Source organism: Pristiophorus japonicus, chromosome 6 (assembly GCF_044704955.1).
Source record: "Pristiophorus japonicus isolate sPriJap1 chromosome 6, sPriJap1.hap1, whole genome shotgun sequence".
NCBI lineage: Eukaryota > Metazoa > Chordata > Chondrichthyes > Pristiophoridae > Pristiophorus > Pristiophorus japonicus.
Window position 1 is genome coordinate 7446242 of NC_091982.1, and position 20202 is coordinate 7466443.

Consider the following 20202-nt stretch of genomic DNA (forward strand, 5'->3'; position numbering starts at 1 on the left):
GGCTGTGGATGCTGGTTCAATTGAAATTTTCAAGAGATCATTAGATTTTTATAAGGTAAGGTTATCAAGGGATAAGGATCAAAGGCATGTAAGAGGAGTTGAGGTACAGATCAGCAACGTTCTCATTCAGTAGTGAAACAGATTCGAGAGGCTGAATGGTCTGTTCCTATGTTCCTGGAATATTTTGGTGGGCAGCTTTATTCATTCCTTTGGGGATACCAGCCATTCAATTCAAATACAAAACATTTTTATATCTTTTAAAATGAAGCAGTCCATTCCCACATGCACCAAGACCTGGACGATATTCAGGCATGGGCTGATAAATGGTAAGTAACATTGATTGGCAGCTCTTGCTGAGTTTGAGATACATTTTTGAATTCCCTTTACATCTTTAAAGGGTTTTGAATGTATATCTGAAGGCTTTTTTTATTATTTGTTCTGAGATGTGGGCCTCGCTGGCAAGGCCAGCATTTATTGCCCATCCCCAATTGCCCTTGAGAAGGTGGTGGCAGTGCGCCATCGCCTTAAACCGCTGCAGTCCGTGTGGTGAATGTACTCCCACAGAGCTGTTAGGGAGGGAGTTTCAGGATTTTAACCCAGTGATGATGAGGGAACAGTGATATATTTCCAAGTCAGGAGTGTGTGTAACTTGGAGGGGAACTTGCAGGTGATGGTGTTCCCATGCGCCTGCTGCCCTTGTCCTTCTAGGTGGTAGAGGTCGAGGGTTTGGGAGGTGCTGCCGAAGAAGCCTTGGCAAGTTGCTGCAGTGCATCTTATAGATGGTACACACTGCAGCCACGGTGCGCCGGTGGTGGAGGGAGTGAATGTTGAAGGTGGTGGATGGGGTGCCGATCAAATGGGCTGCTTTGTTCTGGATGGTGTCGAGCTTCTTGAGTGTTGTTGGAGCTGCACTCAATCAGGCAAATGGAGAGTGTTCCATCACACTCCTGACTTGTGCTTTGTAGATGGTGGAAAGGCTTTGGGGAGTCAGGAGGTGGGACACTCGCCGCAGAATACCCAGCCTCTGACCCGCTCCTGTTGCCACAGTGTTTATGTGGCTGTTAAGTTTCTGGTCAATGTTGACCCCAGGATGTTGATGATAATGCCATTGAATATCAAGGTGGGGTGGTTAGACTCTCGCTTGTTGGAGATAGTCATTGCCTGGCACTTGCGTGGTGCGATTGTTACATGCCACTTATCAGCCCAAGCCTAAATGTCGTCTAGATCTTGCTGCATGCGGGCATGGACTGCTTCATTATCTGAGGAGTTGTGAATGGAACTGAACACTGTGCAATCATCAGCGAACATCCCCACTTCTGACCCTGTGATAGAAGGAAGATCATTGATGAAGCAGCTGAAGGAGGTTGGGCCTCGCACACTGCCCTGAGGAATTCCTGCAGTGATGTCCTGGGGCTAGGATGATTGACCTGCAATATCCACAACCATCTTCCTTTGTATTAGATATGACTCCAGCCAGTGGAGAGTTTTCCTCCTGATTCCCATTGACTTTAATTTTACAAGGGCTCCTTGATGCCACACTTGGTCAAATGCTGCCTTGATGTCAAGGCCAGTCACTCTCCCCTCACCTCTGGAATTCAGCTCTTCTGTCCATGATTGGACCAAAGCTGTAATGGAACGGAGTGGTCCTGTCAGAGACCAAACTGAGCATCGGTGAGCAGGTTATTGGTGAGTAATTGCCACTTCATAGCACTGTCGAGGACACCTTCCATTAATTTGCTGATGATTGAGAGTAGGCTTAAAGGGCGGTAATTGGCCGGATTGGATTTGTCCTGCTTTTTGTGGACAGGGCATACCTGGGCAGGTTTCCACATTGTCGGGTCGATACCAGTGTTTTATCTGTACTGGAACAGCTTGGTTAGAGGCGCGGCTAGTTCTGGAGTCGTCTGGAGTCTTCAGCACGTCAGCTGGGATGTTTTCGGGGTCTATAGCCTTTGCTGTGTCCAGTGCATTAAGCCGTTTCTTGATATCACGTGGAGTGAATCGAATTGACTGAAGACTGGCTTCTGTGATGGTGTGGACCGAAGGAGGAAGCCGATATGGATCATCCACTCGGCAATTCTGGCTGAAGATGGTTGCAAACGCTTCAGCCTTGTCTTTTGCACTCACGTGCTGGGCTCCGCCATCATTGAGGGTGGTGAAATTCATGGAGCCTCCTCCTCCCGCTAGTTGTTTAATGGTCCACCACCATTTACGACTGAATGTGGCAGGACTGCAGAGCTTTGATCTGATCCGTTAATTGTGGGATCACTTAACTCTGTTCATAGCGTACTGCTTTAACTGCTTTGTATGCATGCAGTTCTGTGTTGCAGCCACCACAGGTTGGTACCTCATTTTAAGTATACTTGATGCTGCTCCTGGCATGCTCTGCTGCACTCTTCATTGAACCTGAGTTGGTTCCCTGGCTTGATGGTAACAGTAGAGTGAGGGATATGCCGGCCATAGGTTACAGATTTTGGTGGAATACAATTCTGCTGTCCACAGCACCTCATGAATGCCCAGTTTTGAGCTGCTAGATCTGTCTGAATCTATCTCATTTAGCACGGTATTGCCACACAACATGATGGAGGGTGTCTTCAGTGTGAAGATGGGGCTTCATCAATAAAGGACTGTGCGGTGATCACAGCTACCAATGCTGTCATGGACACGTGCATCTGTGACAGGTAGATTGGTGCGGACGAGATCAAGTAGGTTTTTCCCTCGTGTTGGTTCTCTCACCATCTGCCGCAGGCCCAGTCTGGCAGCTATGTTCAGGACTCGGTCAGTAGTGGTGCTACCGAGCCACTCTTGGTCATAGACATTGAAGTCCCCCACCCAGAGTACATTCTGTGCCCTTGCTACGCTCAGTGCTTCTTCCAAGTGGTGTTCAACATGGAGGAGGACTGATTCATCAGCTGAGGGAGGGCAGGAGGCGGTAATCAGCAGGAGGTTTCCTTGTCCATACTTGATCTGAAGCCATGAGACTTCATGGGGTCCTGAGTTAATGTTGAGGACTCCCAGGTCCACTCTCTCCCAACTGTATAACACTGTGCTGCCACCTCAGGTGGGTCAGTCCTGCCGGTGGAACAGGACATACCCAATGATGGTGATGGAGGAGTCTAGGATATTGGCGGAAAGGTATGATTCTGTGATTATGACTATGACAGGGTGTTGCTTGACTAATTTGTGAGACAGCTATCTGGGCTTTGCAGGGTCGACTGGGCTGAGTGTGCTGTTGTCTTGTCCGAAGCCGGTGCCAAAATCGATGCCGGGCGGTCCGTTTGTTAAAAATGAGTGGCTTGCTTGGCCATTTCAGAGGGTATTTCAGAGGATTGCTGTGGGTCTGGAGTCACATAGACCAGGTAAGAATGGCAGATTTCCTTCCCTAAAGAACATTAGCAACCCAGATGGGTTTTTACGACAATCCGGTAGTTTCATGGTCACCAGTACTAACACTAGCTTTTTAATCCAGATTTATTTCATAAACTGAATTTAAATTCCCCAGCTGCCGTGGTGGGATTTGAACTCATGTTCCCCGATTATTAGCTCAGGCTTCTGGATTACTGGTCCAGTAATTTAATCACTAAATTACCATTCCCGCTGACTTCCCATCAAGAAGTAGTCATCTGAAGTGGTGAGTGATAGGGCAAGCATGATTTTCTGTGGGTCTGTCCACAGTGAAACACTACATAATATTTGTTATGTCTTGAATAAAGAATCTGACCAGATACTGTAAGCTCAAAGTAATGTGTGACCCTAGTCCTTTATTACAGATCTCAGAGTGCCTCTCCAGCCTGTGAGGCCTCCTTATGTACAGGTGCTCCCAAGGGATTGGACTCCAGGGAATGAGTCTTCTGGTGGTTTAACAAGGTATTTACAGGTTTACATACATAACAACACTCCCCTCCCAAAGTCAATAGTGTAACTATTTACAATGTGAATCCTTGGCCCCAATGTGGGACCTTCCTTCCCCTGGTTGATCATCTCGGTGCAAATGCTGGTTTTGGTGAGTCGTTTGTTGGGCCCTCGCTGGGCTGCTGTGCAGCTGGCCTTGCTGGGCTGCTGGGGGTGGTGAGTCCTGCTGGACTGCTGCAGGTGATGAGTTCTGCTTCGTGGTCAACCGCTGGGTCGGTTGCCACTTGTGTGTGTGTGTTGGGGGGTCTATTGTGGTAGAGTCTATTGTGGGTTGTTCTGGATAGTCCGTGAATCTGAGTTTGGTTTGGTCCAAGTGTTTTCTGCAGGTGAGTCCATTTGAAAGTTTGACCCGAAACACCCTGCTCCCCTCTTTGGCCACGACAGTGCCGGGAAGCCACTTGGGACCTTGTCCATAGTTCAACACAAATACAGGATCATTAATCTGGATTTCACATGACACATTTGCGCTATCATGGTATATATCCTGTTGAAGCCGCCTACTCTACCTGTTCGTGTAGATCAGAGTGGACCATCGAGAGCCTTGTCTTAAGTGCCCTTTTCATGAGCAGTTCAGCGGGGGGAATCCCAGTGAGCGAGTGGGGTCTTGTGCGGTAACTAAGCAGGACTCGGGATAGGTGAGTCTGCAGTGAGCCTTCAGTTACCCTCTTCAGCTCTGCCAGACCATTGGATGCTGGTTTAAACGGGGCAGATGTTTGATCCCATTGCGGGTCATGAACTCTTTGAACTCGGCACTGGTGAAACACGGCCCATTGTCATTCACAAGGACATCAAGCAGGCCGTGCGTGGAAAACATGGCCCGCAGGCTTTCAACGGTGGCAGCGGACGTGCTTGCCGACATTATCTCACATTCAATCCATTTGGAGTACGCATCTACAACCACTAGGAACATTTTTCCCAAGAACGGGCCTGCATAGTCGACATGGACCCTGGACCACGGTTTGGAGGGCCAGGACCATAAACTTTGTGGCGCCTCCCTGGGTGCATTGCTTAACTGTGAACATGTGTTACATTTGTGCACGCAGGACTCTAAATCTGCATCAATACCGGGCCACCACACGTGGGATCTGGCTATCACTTTCATCATTACAATACCTGGGTGGGTGCTGTGGAAGTCACTAATGAAAGTGTCCCTTCCCTTTTTTGGCACCACTACCCGATTACCCCATAGGAGGCAGTCTGTCTGTATGGACATTTCATCTGTTCGCTGCTGGTACGGCTTTATTTCTTCCTGCATCTCTAATGGGACACTAGACCAACTCCCGTGGAGCACACAGTTTTTTTACTAAGGACAGTAAGGGGTCCTGGCTCATCCAGGTTCTAATCTGTCAGGCGGTAACAGGTGATTGCTCACTCTCGAATGCTTCCATTACCATGACTAAATCTGCGGGCTGTGCCATCTCCACCCCTGTGGTGGGCAATGGCAGCCTACTGAGAGCATCGACACAGTTTTCTGTGCCTGGCTTGTGGCAGATGGTGTAGTTGTATGCGGACAACGTGAGCGCCCATCTCTGGATGCAGGTCGATGCATTAGTATTTATCCCCTTACTTTCAGAAAAGAGGGATATCAGTGGCTTATGGTCGGTTTCCAATTCAAATTTGAGCCCAAACAGATATTGATGCATTTTCTTTACCCCATAAACACACACTAACGCTTCTTTTTCGATCATGCTGTAGGCTCTCTCAGCCTTAGACAGACTTCTGGATGCATAAACACCCGGTTGCAATTTCCCAGATTCATTAGCTTGTTGCAATACACACCTGACACCATATAACGACGCATCACAAGCTAGTACCAAACGCTTACATGGATCATGCAACACAAGCAATTTGTTTGAACATAACAGTTTCCTAGCTTTTTCTTGGCCTTTGCCCCAAACCCATTCATCTCCTTTATGCAGTAAGACATGCAGTGGTTTTAACAGTGTGCTAAGACCTGGTAAGAAGTTACCAAAGTAGTTCAGGAGTCCTAGGAACGACCGCAGCTCCGTCACGTTCTGTGGTCTCGGTGCGTTCTTGATTGCCTCCGTCTTCGAATCGGTGGGCCTGATGCCATCCGCCGCGATTCTTCTCCCCAGGAACTCCACTTCATGCGCCAGGAAAACACACTTCGAGCATTTTAACCTGAGCCCCACACGATTAAGCCGACTAAGAACCTCCTCCAGTTTCTGCAGGTGCTCGACGGTGTCCCGACCTGTAACCAAGGTGTCGTCCTGGAAGACCACAGTGCGCGGGACCGACTTCAGTCAGCTTTGCATGTTTCTCTGGAATATCGCCGCGGCTGATCGAATCCCTAACGGGCATCTGTTGTAAATGAAGAGCCATTTGTGCGTGTTGATGCAGGTGAGGCCCTTCGATGATTCCTCCAGCTCCTGCGTCATGTAGGCTGAGGACAAGTCCAGATTCGTGAACGTTTTTCCTCCCGCCAGCGTTGTAAATAGATCGTCTGCATTTGGTAGTGGGTATTGATCCTGCAGTGAGAAACAATTGATAGTTACTTTGAAATCACCACAGATTCTGACGGTGCCGTATTCCCTTGAGGACTGAAACAATCGGACTGGCCCACTCATTGAATTCGATCGGCGAAATGATGCCCTCTCATTGCAGCCGGTCTAGCTCAATCGCCACCCTCTCTCTCATCATGTACAGTACTGCTCTCGCCTTGTGATGGATGGGTCACACCCCCGGAATCCAATGGATCTGCACTTTTACTCCTTGGAACTTTCCGATGCCCAGTTCAAACAGCGAGGGGAACTTGTTTAGGACTTGGGCTCACGAAGTGTCGTCAATGGATGAGAGCGCTCGGACGTCGTCCCAGTTCCAGACTATCTTTCCCAGCCAGCTCCTGCCGAACAGCGTGGGGCCATCGCCCGGTACCACCCAGAGTGGTAACTTGTGCACTGCTCCATCATAGGAAACCTTTACGGTAGCACTGCCAATTACAGGAATCAGTTCCTTTGTGTACGTTCTCAGTTTAGTACGAATGGGAGTCAGGACAGGCCTTGAGGCCTTGTTGCACCACAACTTATCGAAAGTCTTTTTGCTCATTATGGACTGGCTCGCGCTCGTGTCCAGCTCCATTGACAGTGGGAGTCCATTTAATTCAACCTTCAGCATTATCGGGGAACACTTTGCGGTAAATGTGTGCACCCTATTATGTATGGAGAAAGAGTCAGACTGAACACTGTGAGCTCAAAATAAAGTGTTTATTGCAGGTCTCCAAAGTGCCTCTCCAACCTGTGAGTCCTCTTTAAATACCAGTGTTCCCAAGGGATTATGGGATCCCTTGGGACTCCAGGGGATGAGCCCTCTCGTGTCTGTACAGGGTAAATACAAGTTTACACATACAACAACACTCCCTCCCAAAGTCAATAGTGTAACTATTTACAATGTGAGTCGACCTGGGGCCCTTCTTGCCCTGGTTGATCGTCTCGGTGTGAAAGCTGGTGATGTTGAATCATTTGTTGGGCCCTCGCTGGGCTGCTGTGCAGCTGGCCTTGCTGGGCTGCCTGGTGTGTTGGGCCCTCGCTGGGCTGCTGTGGATGATGGGTTCTGCTTCGTGGCCAACTGTAGTGTCGGTTGCCACTGATGTGTATGTTGGGGGATCAAAAAAGGTAGGGTCCAAGGTGGGTTGCTCAGAGTAGTCCATGAATCTGAGTTTGATTTGGTCCAAGTGTTTCCGGTGAATGAGTCCATTTGAAAGTTTGACCCGAAACACCCTGCTCCCCTCTTTGGCCACGACAGTGCCAGGAAGCCACTTGGGACCTTGTCCATAATTTAATACAAATACAGAATCATTGATTTCAATTTCACGTGACACATTTGCGCTATCATGGTATGCACTTTGTTGAAGCCGCCTGCTCTCTACCTGTTCATGTAGATCAGAGTGAACGAACGAGAGCCTTGTCTTAAGTGCTCTTTTCATGAACAATTCAGCAGGTGGGATCCCAGTGAGTGAGTGGGGTCTCGTGTGGTAGCTAAGCAGGACTCAGGATAGGCGAGTCTGCAGTGAGCCTTCAGTTACTCTCTTCAAGCCTTGCTTGATGCTTTGCACTGCTCTCTCTGCCTGACCATTGGATGCTAGTTTAAACGGGGCAGATGTGACATGTTTGATCCCGTTACGGGTCATGAATTCATTGAACTCAGCACTGGTAAAACATGGCCTGTTGTCGCTCACTGGGACATCGGGTAGGCCGTGTGTGGCAAACATGACCCGCAGGCTTTCAGTAGTGGCAGCGGACGTGCTAGCCGACATTATCTCACATTCAATCCACTTGGAGTACGCATCTACAACCACAAGGAACAGTTTACGCAAGAACGGACCTGCATAGTTGACGTGTACCCTAGACCACGGTTTGGAGGGCCAAGACCATAAACTTAGCGACGCCTCCCTGGGTACATTGCTTAACTGTGAGCATGTATTGCATCTGTGAACGCAGGACTCTAAGTCCGCATCGACACTGGGCCACCACACATGGGATCTGGCTATCGCTTTCATCATTACGATGCCTGGGTGGGTAATGTGCAGGTCACTGATGAAGGTGTCTCTGCCCTTCTTGGGAGCCACTACTCGATTTCCCCACAGAAGGCAGTCTGCCTGTATAGACATTTCATCTTTGCGCCGCTGGAACGGCTTTATCTCTTCCTGTATTTCCACTGGGACACTGGACCAGCTCCTGTGAAGCACACAGTTTTTGACTGGGGACAATAAGGGGTCCTCGCTCATTCAGGTTTTGATCTGCCGGGCAGTGACGTGTGATTGCTCACTCTCAAATGCTTCCATAACCATGGCTAGATCTGCGGGCTGCGCCATTTCCATCCCCGTGATGGGCAATGGCAGCCTACTGAGAGCATCGGCGCAGTTTTCTGTGCCTGGCCTGTGGCGGATGGCGTAGTTGTATGCGGACAACGTGAGCACCCATCTCTGGATGCGGGCCGATGCGTTGGTATTTATCCCTTTACTCTCGGAAAACAGGGATATAAGTGGCTTATGGTCAGTTTCCAATTTGAATTTTAGCCCAAACAGGTATTGATGCATTTTCTTTACCCCATAGACACACATGCTGTAGACTTTCTCAGCCTTAGACAGACTCCTGGATGCATAAGCAACTGGTTGCAGTTTCCTGAAATCATTAGCTTGTTGCAATACACACCCGACGCTATATGACGACGCATCACATGCTAGTACCAAACGCTTACATGGATCATACAACACAAGCAATTTGTTTGAGCATAACAATTTTCTCGCTTTTACAAAGATATTTTCTTGGCTTTTGCCCCAAACCCATTCGTCCCCTTTTCGTAGTAAGACATGCAGTAGTTCTAACAGTGTGCTGAGACCTGGTAACAAGTTACTAAAGTAGTTCAGGAGTCCCAGAAACGACTGCAGCTCTGTCACGTTCTGTGGCCTCGGTGCGTTCTTGATTGCCTCCGTCTTCGCGTTGGTCGGCCTGATGCCATCCGCCGCAATCTTCCTTCCCAGGAACTCCACTTCAGATGCCAGGAAAACGCAATTCGAGCGTTTTAACCTGAGCCCCACGCGGTTGAGTCGACTAAGAACCTCCTCCAGGTTCTGTAGATGCTCGACTGTGTTCCGACCTGTGACCAAGATGTCGTCCTGGAAGACCACCGTGTGTGGGACCGACTTCAGTAAACTTTCCATGTTTCTCTGGAATATCGCCGCCGCTGATCGAATTCCAAATGGGCATCTGTTATAAATAAAACGACCTTTGTGCGTGTTGATGCAGGTGAGGCCCTTCGATGATTAGTCCAGTCCCTGCGTCATGTCGGCTGAAGTGAAATCCAGCTTCGTGAACGTCTTTCCTCCCGCCAGCGTTGCAAAGAGGTTGTCGGCCTTTGGTAGTGGGTATTGGTCCTGCGTGGAGAAACAATTGATAGTTACTTTGTAATCACCACAGATTCTGACGGTGCCGTCTCCCGAGGACAGGGACGATCGAGTTGACCCACTCGTTGAACTTGATCGGTGAAATGATGCCCTCTCGTTGCAGCCGGTCTAGTTCGATCTCTACTCTTTCTCTCATAATGTACGGTACTGCGCTCGCCTTGTGATGGATGGGTCGGGCCCCCGGAATTAGGTGGATCTTCACTTTTTCTCCTTGGAATTTCCCGATGCCTGGTTCGAACAGCGAAGGGAACTTGTTAAGACCTGGACACAGGAAGTGTTGTCAGCGGGTGATAGCGCTTGGACGTCGTCCCAGTTCCAGCGTGTCTTTCCCAGCCAGCTCCTGCCAGGCACATGGGACTATCGGCTGGTACCACCCAGAGTGGTAGCTTGTGCACCGCTCCATCGTAGGAGACCTTTACGGTAGCACTGCCGATCACAGGAATCAGTTCTTTCGTGTAAGTTCTTAGTTTCGTATCAATTGGAGTTAAGACTGGCTTTGAGGCCTTATTGCACCACAATCTTTCGAAAGTCTTTTTGCCCATGATGGACTGGCTCGCGCCCTTATTCAGTTCCATTGACACCAGAGTCCATTTACTTCAACATTCAGCATTATCGGGGGACAATTCATGGTGAATGTGTGCACCCCATGTACCTCTGCCTCCTTGGTCTGAAGCTCTGGTTCGTCGTGATCCTCCATGGATCTGTCCTCCTCTGCAACATGGTGGTTTGCAGGTTTAACAGGATTAGCAGCTCGCCTGCACATACGTTGGATGTGTCCCATTATTCCACAGACCTTGGAAACGTACTCTTTGAATCGGCATGAATGGAAACGATGATCATCCCTGTAGCGCGAACAAGCTGTTAATGGCCTTGCATTCATCACCCTTGATGGTGGACTCTGAGACATCTGCGGACATGCAGTTGCAGGCATGTGTGGCCTGCCCTGTACGTTGCAATTTGAAAACAACATGATTTTGTTCACAGTACTTGTAGCAGCACTTGTGTGCTGAAAAATTTACTTAGTATTGTCACTGGTGGCAACGAATGCCTGGGCTATCGCTATGGCCTTACTCAAGGTTGGGGTCTCTATAGTCAAAAGTTTGCAAAGTATGGTTTCGTGGCCAATGCCAAGTACGACAAAGTCTCTGAGCATGTGCTCCAAATGTCCTTCAAATTCACAATGTCCTGCAAGGCGTCTTAGCTCGGTAACATAACTCACCACTTCCTGGACTTCAGACTTTTTGGAGGTGTAGAACCTGTACCTCGCCATCAGAACGCTTTCCTTCAGTTTCAAATGTTCTCGGACCAATGCGCACAAATCATCGTATGATTTCTCCGTGGGTTTTGCTGGAGTGAGCAGATTCTTCATGAGGCCATACGTTGGTGCCCCACAGACGGTGAAGAGGATCACCCTTCATTTGGCAGCATTCTCTTTCCCATTTAGCTCGTTGGCCACGAAGTATTGGTCGAGTCGCTCCACAAAAGTTTCCCAATCATCTCCCTCCTAGAATTTGCCCACTGTTTTCTGCATTGTTGGGTTCGCTATCTGTATCTAATCACCAGTTGTTATGTATGGTGAAAGAGTCAGACGGAACACTGGGAGCTCAAAGTAAAGTGTGACCTTAGTCTTTTATTGCAGGTCTCCAGAGTACCTCTCCAACCTGTGAGGCCTCCTTAAATACCCATGCTCCCAAGGGATTATGGGATCCCTTGGGACTGCAGGGGATGAGCCCTCTGGTGGCTGTACAGGGTAAATATAAGTTTACATATATAACACTCCCCATATATCTCTGTCTCCTCAGTTTGAGGCTCTGGTTCACCGTGATCCACCGTGGATCTGTCCTCCTCTGCAACATGGTGGTTTGCAGGATTAGCAGGGTTTGCAGCTCGCCTGCACATATTTTTTAGGTGTCCCATTGTTCCACAGCCCTTTCAAACGTATCCTTTGAAGCAACATGAATGGAAGTAATGATCACCTCCGCAGCGCCAGCAAGGTGTTAATGGCCTTGCATTCACCACCCTTGATGGTGGACTCTGAGACATCTACGGATGTGCAGCTGCAGGCATGCGAGTCCTGCCCTGTATATTTTGATTCGAAAACAACGTTACTTTGTTCACAGTATTTGTAGCAGCACTCGTGTGCTGAGAGATTTGTTTGGTATTGTCACTGGTGGCGATGAAAGCCTCGGCTATCGCTATGGCTTTACTCAAGGTTGGGGTCTCTCCAGTCAAAAGTTTGCGAAGTATTACTTCATGGCCGATGCCAAGTACAAAGAAGTCCCTGAGCATGTGCTCCAAGTGTCCTTCAAATTCGCAATGTCCTGCAAGGCGCCTTAGCTCGGTGACGTAGCTCGCCACTTCCTGGCCTTCAGACCTCTTGTACATATAGAACCGGTATCTTGCCATCAAAACACTTTCCTTTGGGTTTAGATGCTCCCGGACCAGTGTACACAAATCATCATACGACTTCTCTGTGGGTTTCGCTGGAGCAAGTTGATTTTTCATGAGGCCATACGTTGGTGCCCCACAAACGGTGAGGAGGATCGCTCTTCGTTTGGCAGCGTTCGCTTCTCCTTCCAGCTTGTTGGCCACGAAGTATTGGTCGAGTCACTCCACGAAGGTTTCCCAATCATCTCCCTCTGAAAATTTCTCCAGGATGCCCACGGTTCTCTGCATTGTTGCGGTGGGGTTCAATATCTGTATCTTGTCGCCAGTTGTTATGACTTGAATAAAGAATCTGACCAGATACTGTAAGCTCAAAGTAATTTGTGACCCTAGTCCTTTATTACAGGTCTCCAGAGTGCCTCTCCAGCCTGTGAGGCCTCCTTATGTACAGGTGCTCCCAAGGGATTATGGGATCCCTTGGGACTCCACGGGATGAGCCCTCTGGTGGTTAAACAAGGTATTTACAGATTTACATACATTACAATATTAGACACTGATTGTGCTTCCAATACTGTTTGGCATAAGGACGAGCAGTGAATATGCATCTTAGTTGCTTTGAATATTCCAAGAAGTAATAATAGTCTGAGGAGGAATTATGGGTCGCAAACGAATTCTAATTTCTTCTAAATTGGGCTTTAGCACTCCAGGAAGGAAGCGGGTGGTAAATGAGGTGGTAAATGAGGTGCTAATGACCTCAGTGGGGTGCTGCAGGGCTGCTACCAGCAGAGCGGTACCCAATTTCAGGTGCCTTGTATTCAGCAATCTTTCACACTGTCTCATTCCAGCTCTTCAAGGGGAGTTGATATCAAGCTGCAGTTGCTCATTTTCATGAGCACTGCATTTGAGGGAGAGCTGAGAGCAACTGGAAGAAGTTTCTGGGATGGCTGCTGCAAATCCAGCTGGAAAGGAGAGGGCATGTCATTTTAATGACGTGGCACTGGAGGTATTGGTGGGGGGCAGTTGAGAGAAGGAGGGCTGCGCTCTTCCCAGCAACTGGAAGGAGTCCATTGCAATAGGCCTTCAGGGCCATGTGGGGGGGAAATGGCAGAGGAGGTCGTCGGCCAGCACTGTAGTGGATCGAACACTCACACAGTGCCGGAAAGTGTTCAACGACCTCACTCGGATGGTCAAGGTGAGTTCATGCTTCCACACCTCCGACATACCAACCTCTGAACCTCTGTCTGTGCACACTGAGCAAACCACCACTTCCCCACCAATATAGTTCCCGAGATTTTGGACAGGTAACGGCACCCTCTGGGCTGTCGGCAGAAAGGGGGAGAAATTCCGGTGTTCACTGTCACCTGTTCGCACCACGAAATGGTATTAAAACGCTGGTTGGGGCTCTACCACCACCTGATGGCGGTTCCAGCAGCACACGCCATTTCGATATTGTCGGTAGCATTGCCGATAAACTCGATCACCGGGGACATCGCAATCATGGAGATCATACCATCAATGATTGGTGCAACACTCACCTGATGCCCGGTCTCCCAATTTCATTTTGGTCAACACAGTTACCGACTGCAGAAAGCAATGACCGGTTGTGGTGGCGTACAACAGCAGGAAGGCGGCTCCAGAGATGATATTTAAATGGATCGTCGCCAATCACTCACACCTGACAGGATCTTTCAGTTGGAGTAGCTGTGTGCTGCTTCCTACAACTGCAAGTTTTTTTTAGTTATTTCAAGGTCAGTTGGCATCAAGGAGTTTTCTGACAAGTACAAAACTCCCTCATTATTTTTGGCATGCTTCAAACAACATCACTTCTTAAAAGTCATGGGAGCTGTACTGGCAGCCAACCTCGCCCTCCACACTCTACGTCGGAGGGTGTGGAGGCAGCGAGCAAGATGGGAATATGTACGCAGAGGGAGGAGGAGGGCCATCAGGGCTCTCAACAGGAGGCCTTACCTTCCAAGGGTCTTCCAGCAGATCTGCTACTACTTCCACTTAAGTGAGGAGCAGTGTATTAGGAGGCTCAGCTTCACCAAGGAGGTGGTCACAGAACTCTGCCACCTCCTGCAATCAGACCTCGAGCCTCAGACCAGGGTGACCACAGCTCTCCCAGTGACCACAGCTCTCCCAGTGGCAGTCAAGGTCACCGTGGCTCTCAATTTTTCCGTCAGTGGATCCTTCTAATCTGCAGCAGGAGACATAGCCAACATTTCACAGTTTGCCGTCCATTACTGCATTTGGGAGGTTACAGAAGCTCTCTAGAGCAGGAGAAGGGATTGCATTGGCTTCCTGATCACCAGAGAGAAGCAGGACGAGTGTACATGTGACTTTGCCGGGTTAGCAGGCTTCCTCATGGTGCAGCGCACCATCAACTGCACCACGTGGCTTTGCGGGCACTGCATAACCATTCTGAGAACTTCCGTAGACGCAAAGGCTACTACTCACTGAATGTGCAGTTGGTGTGCGACCACACACAGCGAATCCTCACCGTCAATGCCCACTATTCTGGCAGCAGCCACGATGCCTTCATCCTGTGTCAGACCGGTGTGCCAGTACTCTTCCAGCCACCATGGCAAGCTCGAAGGTGGCTGCTCAGACACGAGGCCGATCCACTCTCCACCTAATTCATGACTCCCCTGCTCAAACGCAGCACTCATATAATGAGAGCCATGCTGCCACCAGGAACATCATCAAGCAGACCATTGGCCTACTGAAGCAATGATTCCACTGCCTTGACCACTTGGGAGGGACCCTCAGCTGAGTGGGTGTCCTATTTCATGGTGGTCTGCTGCTTGTTCCATAATGGCTAACATGAGGGCGCAGCCTTGCCACCAGGGATTGCGGGACTATTGTGTATGTCGGCATTCTGTTAATGATTCCACGAGGTAGGGGTATGGCACTTGAACTGTACAGACTGTAGCCCTTTATTGCAGCTCCTAGAGTGAGGACACCCAGAGGTGAGCTGCCTTTTATACTGGGCTACCTCACACACAGACCATGTGGGTGTCACTGTTGTAGGATCCCTCAGTGGGCGAGCCAGTGCAGTGGGTAGGGTACATACTCTGTAGAGTGGGTCAGTGTGTGGTGGTGGGCAGGGCCACAGGACTGTGTGGGCCCCTTGTCCTCCATTGGTGGTGGAAGTTTGGTCATCCCAGGGTCCGCCGGGAAAGCTGGAGGGTACTGGCCTCTCGCTCCCGGTGCTGGCCCTGGTGGCCAGGGGGTGTAGGGCCGATCTGGGGCAGGTTACCAGCGGTGGTGGCTGAGCTGCCCATTGACCACAGGCTGTCCCTGCAGTGGGTCTGCTCCCACTGCTCCCTTTGGGGCATCACATTTGTCCCAAAGATCCAGGCTACATGGTCAGGTAGCCCGCTGGACCTGGGGGTCTCCCACGGGGGGATACTTCTGGCACTTACATTGTCCCTGTAGAACCCGGAGTCCTTTAACAGCCTACTTTCTGTATACATGACACATTGGCTCCGATTATACATTGTCAATTCGACACTGTTATCTCTCTTTACATTGTTACTTACAGCACTTACATCACTTTCTTGTATATCGGTGTCTCCATTCATGGTTACATTTGTCATATTAAAATTTCTGTCATCATCATTAAACATTACAAACTTGTTGTTTACATCACTTTCACAAGCATTCATTAATTTTTTTTTATCAGTTACTCTGGCATCACAATTCAACGTTACATTAGCAGACCTGCATTTGCTAACTACATTTATGACTTTAAAGTCCTTGTCAACTTTAGAGTGAAACTGTCCCTTTAATTTCTTTGGGTTACCGGTCTCCTTTAAGGGGGCCTTCCAATCCGATTGGCCGCTCGGTGCCACGTGTCGCTCCTCCAACGCTGCCCCTCGTGGTCTGGTCGCGGCCATTTTGATTTTAGGTTCTTCTCCTCGTGGTGCGGCTGCCATCTTCTCGCTCTCCTCCAGGTAGGCTGTGGTGATCTTTTCCTTCTCAGGTTCAGCCACAGACGTCAGGAATCCACTTTTTCCGCCGATCTCCTTCCCTTGGAGTCCTCCCACGGCCCGGAAGGTGAGGTCTGGATGGTCGGTTTTGGTGATCCCGTCATGGTGTTGTGGAGTCGTCGCCGTGCAGTCGAGCTGGACGGTGGAATCTCTAGGTGCAGCGATGGATCCAAGTTCGGGACTGCGTGGGATGTCGATTGCTGGAGCCCAGAGGCCATCGTTGCTTCAACTGACTTGGATCTGGTTCATCCAGCTTCTTCCCAGCAGCCTTAGACCATCGCCGGCAACGATCCACAGGGGGAGCTTGTTCATCACGCCGCCCTGGGAGACCTGGATGTCCACGCTGCCAATGACAGGGATTTTGCCTTTGGTGTAGATGAGCAGCTTCGCCTGGACAGGAGACAGTTTTGTTCGTTTGGCAGGATTGATCCAAAGTTTTTGAAAGGTCGTCTGGCTCATCAAAGACTTGCTCGCCCCTGTGTCGATCTCCATCTAAACCGGAACTCCGTTAATGTCTACTTCCATCTCCCACGGGGAACTCTCGGTGGAGCAGGTATAAATTCCATACTCTTCTTCCAGGGGTTGAGCAGTTTCATCTTCATCAGTGTCGGAGCCCAGGTGATCAGCCAACTCTTCAGCGACGCGTTGAATAAAACTTTTTCTGCACATTCTCTGAAGGTGAGCTTTCGCGTTGCAGCCTTTGCAGGTATAGTCTTTGTAGCGGCATTGGTGGGCCCTGTGGTTTCCTCCACAGCACCAGCACAGGGCTAGCCGGTTGGCCCCATGTGGCGGACTCAGGGTTGCGGGACTCAGGGCAGCATTGCTGCTTTTAGAAGTCGCCATTCGGCTCACTGCATTCATCAGTTTAGAGTCCTGGGTGTGGGTCATCATTCGCTTGGAATCGCCGACTGAAATCATGTAGGCCTGGCTCACTTTAATTACCTTCTGCAGGGCGACTGTGATGTCCGCAGAGAGCAATTTGTGGAGGAGGCCCTCGTGGCTGATTCCGATAACGAATATGTCCCTTAGTGCTTCAGTAAGGTGGTCGCCAAAATCACACGGTGCAGCCAATCTTCTTAAATCTGCAGCATACTTAACAATTTCTTGGCCTTCGGGTCGCCGGTGAGTGTAAAACTGGTGCCTGGCTGTGAGGATGCTTTCTTTAGGTTTTAGTTGCTCTTGTATTAAGGTTACAAGTTCCCCATAGCTCTTGGTTGTTGTCTTCGCTGGAGCTAGTCCCTGACGAGGCCGTGGATAGTGGGCCCACAACTACTAAGCAGGATGGCCCTGCGCTTGTTCGCCAGTGTGGCCGGTGTGTCCCCATCCAGGCCGTTGGCTATGAAGAAGTGTTCTAACCTTTCCACGAAGGCGTCCCAATCTTCCCCATCGGTGAATTGTTGGAAGTTGCTGTGATTAGACCTGTTGTGCATGGAATTCTTGACCTCGTCGCCAGTTATTGTGTATGTCGGCACTCTGTTAATGTCTCCACGAGGCAGAGTATGGTACTTAAACTGTGAAGATTGTGGTCCTTTATTGCAGCTCCTAGAGTGAGGACACCAAGAGGTGAGCTCCCTTTTATACTGGGTTACCTGCAGTGTATAAGTGACCCTTAGGTCTCCAGGAGCAGCACCCTCTGGTGTACAGGTAAGGTGTATACAGGGTGAAGGTACATTCAGTGTTACAGTACATCATAACATTGTAGGCATGCATACATAACAACCATAATGGCTAACATGAGACTTTGATTCGAATGAATAAAACCCTAGATCCCCATTGCTCAACACATTCCCATCAAACCGTCCCTGTCGCAGGCCATATCTCAGCATCCTCCTGGGCGCAAAGCTGAAATGAGAGACACCCACAAAAGATTCCAAGCACAATTAATGAATTTATCTATAATCATATCATATGTATTTACATGAATACTATTAACTAATCACCCTTGTGCAATCCTTTAGTGTCTGTCTTTCGTGTGCCCTTTCCCGATCTAGTGCTCCCCCAACGGCTGGTGGCAGGCTGCTGTTTCTGAGTGGGAGACTTCAGATGGCCTTGCATGATAACCATGACCAGCTGTGGGCCTAGACTGCACCAGAGGGATCTGGGGGTCCTTGTACATGAAACAAAAAATGTTAGTATGCAGGTACAGCAAGTAATTGGGAAGGCAAATGGAATGTTGGCCTTTATTGCAAGGGGGATGGAGTATCAAAGTAGGGAAGTCTTGCTACAACAGTACAGGGTATTGGTGAGACCACACCTGGAGTACTGCGTACAGTTTTGGTTTCCCTTTTTAAGAATGGATATACCTGCATTGGAGGCAGTTCAGAGAAAGTTCATGAGGTTGATTCCTGAGTTAAAGGGGCTGTCTAATGAAGAAGGCTTGAACAGGTTGGGCCTATACACATTAGAGTTTAGAAGAATGAGAGGTGATCTTATTAAAACATATAAGATTCTGAGGGGGCTGGACAGGGTAGATGCAGAGATGATGTTTCCCCTCCTGGGGGAATCTAGAACGAGGAGCATAGTTTCAGTTTAAAACGGAAATGAGAAGGAATTTCTTCTTTCAGAGGATGGTGAATCTTTGGAATTCTCTACCACAGAGAGCTGTGGAGACTGGGTCATTGAAATTATTTAAGGTGGAGATTACAGATTTTTGAACGATAGGGAAGTCAAGGTTTATGGGGAGTGGACAGGAAAGTGAAGTTGAGGCCAAGATCAGATCAGCCATAATCTTATTGAATGGCGGAGCAGGCTCGAGGGGCCGTATGGCCTTCTCCTGCTCCTATTCCTTATGTTCTTGTGTTTCTCCTGGCATTTCTGTAGCCCACTCGTGTCCAGTGCCTCACCCTATACGGATCCCACTACTACATTAGCCTCTAAAGAATGCGTAGTGCCAGTTTCTGAGCTGGTGTCTGCGAGTGACAGATTCAGTGACACAGTGTCTACTTCCTCCTCCTCTTCTTCTCCCTCTTCGCTCTCTGCGGTCCCTCAGGGTCAGGCTGCTCAGGTGCTTGCTGATTATCTGAAATTGAAAGGCACAAAATTCGGGTTAAGGTCAGGGGAGGGGGGCGGGAAGGCAGAAATGTGTGCATGCAGCATGAGTAGCTGGAAAGTGAGAAAAGATTGTGGGCTGAGGGGGAAGTGGGATGTGAGAAGCAGGAGTAGGGATGAACATACCTTTGTTGTCCCCAAGAGTGTCAACACGCCGGTGGCCACACGCCCATGACCTGGTGCCCAATGATCTCGAGCACTCGACTCTCCAGCTGGCTCAGCTCTTCAATGTGGGCTTGGTCACCACCTGTCCGCTCCTGCTCCCTCCAGTTGTCAGACACCTTGGCCTACAAGAGACAGGAAAGTGTGTGAGTGAGTGAGGTGCAATGTGTTTGGATGATGTGCCTGCCATAGTTGAGTAGCTGCCATTGTGTGCAAGGTGTGAGATGTGGGTGTGAGTGTTGCTCGGTACAGATTGTTGGTGGGTGAGTGCTGGGGGTGTGGTGCATTCAGCAGTGTGTATAGATGGTGGTATGTGACATTTGCCAAGCCTTCACTCACCCTGACCACCCATGTGAGGACATTAAACTTCTTCCTGCACTGAGTGTGGGTCCTGAGATCGTGGTCTGCTATTCCCCTCCACATAGCGCAGCAAATCTGTGGCAAGGGCCAGTTGGTGCGTATCGGACCGCCCGCCTTCGCTCCACCACAAACACCAATGCTTGTAGAGCTTCATTGGAGAACCTACTCTCTCCATCTTCGGTCTGCTATGGTTGTTGCGGATGTCTTCTGACTGTTGTTTGATTTGCTACTGGGGCAGTTGTGCACCCAAAAACCCTGACAATGAGGCGCTGCCGTATCAATGGACGAGTGGAAAAATCCTGTGGCAACCATGACTTACAATTAGACTGCCTCCCGATATTGGTCCAGCTTTTCCATGTAATGCCAATGAGCTTGAGTAGATTGTAGAATCAGGACTACAATCATTTTATTGAGGAGTGA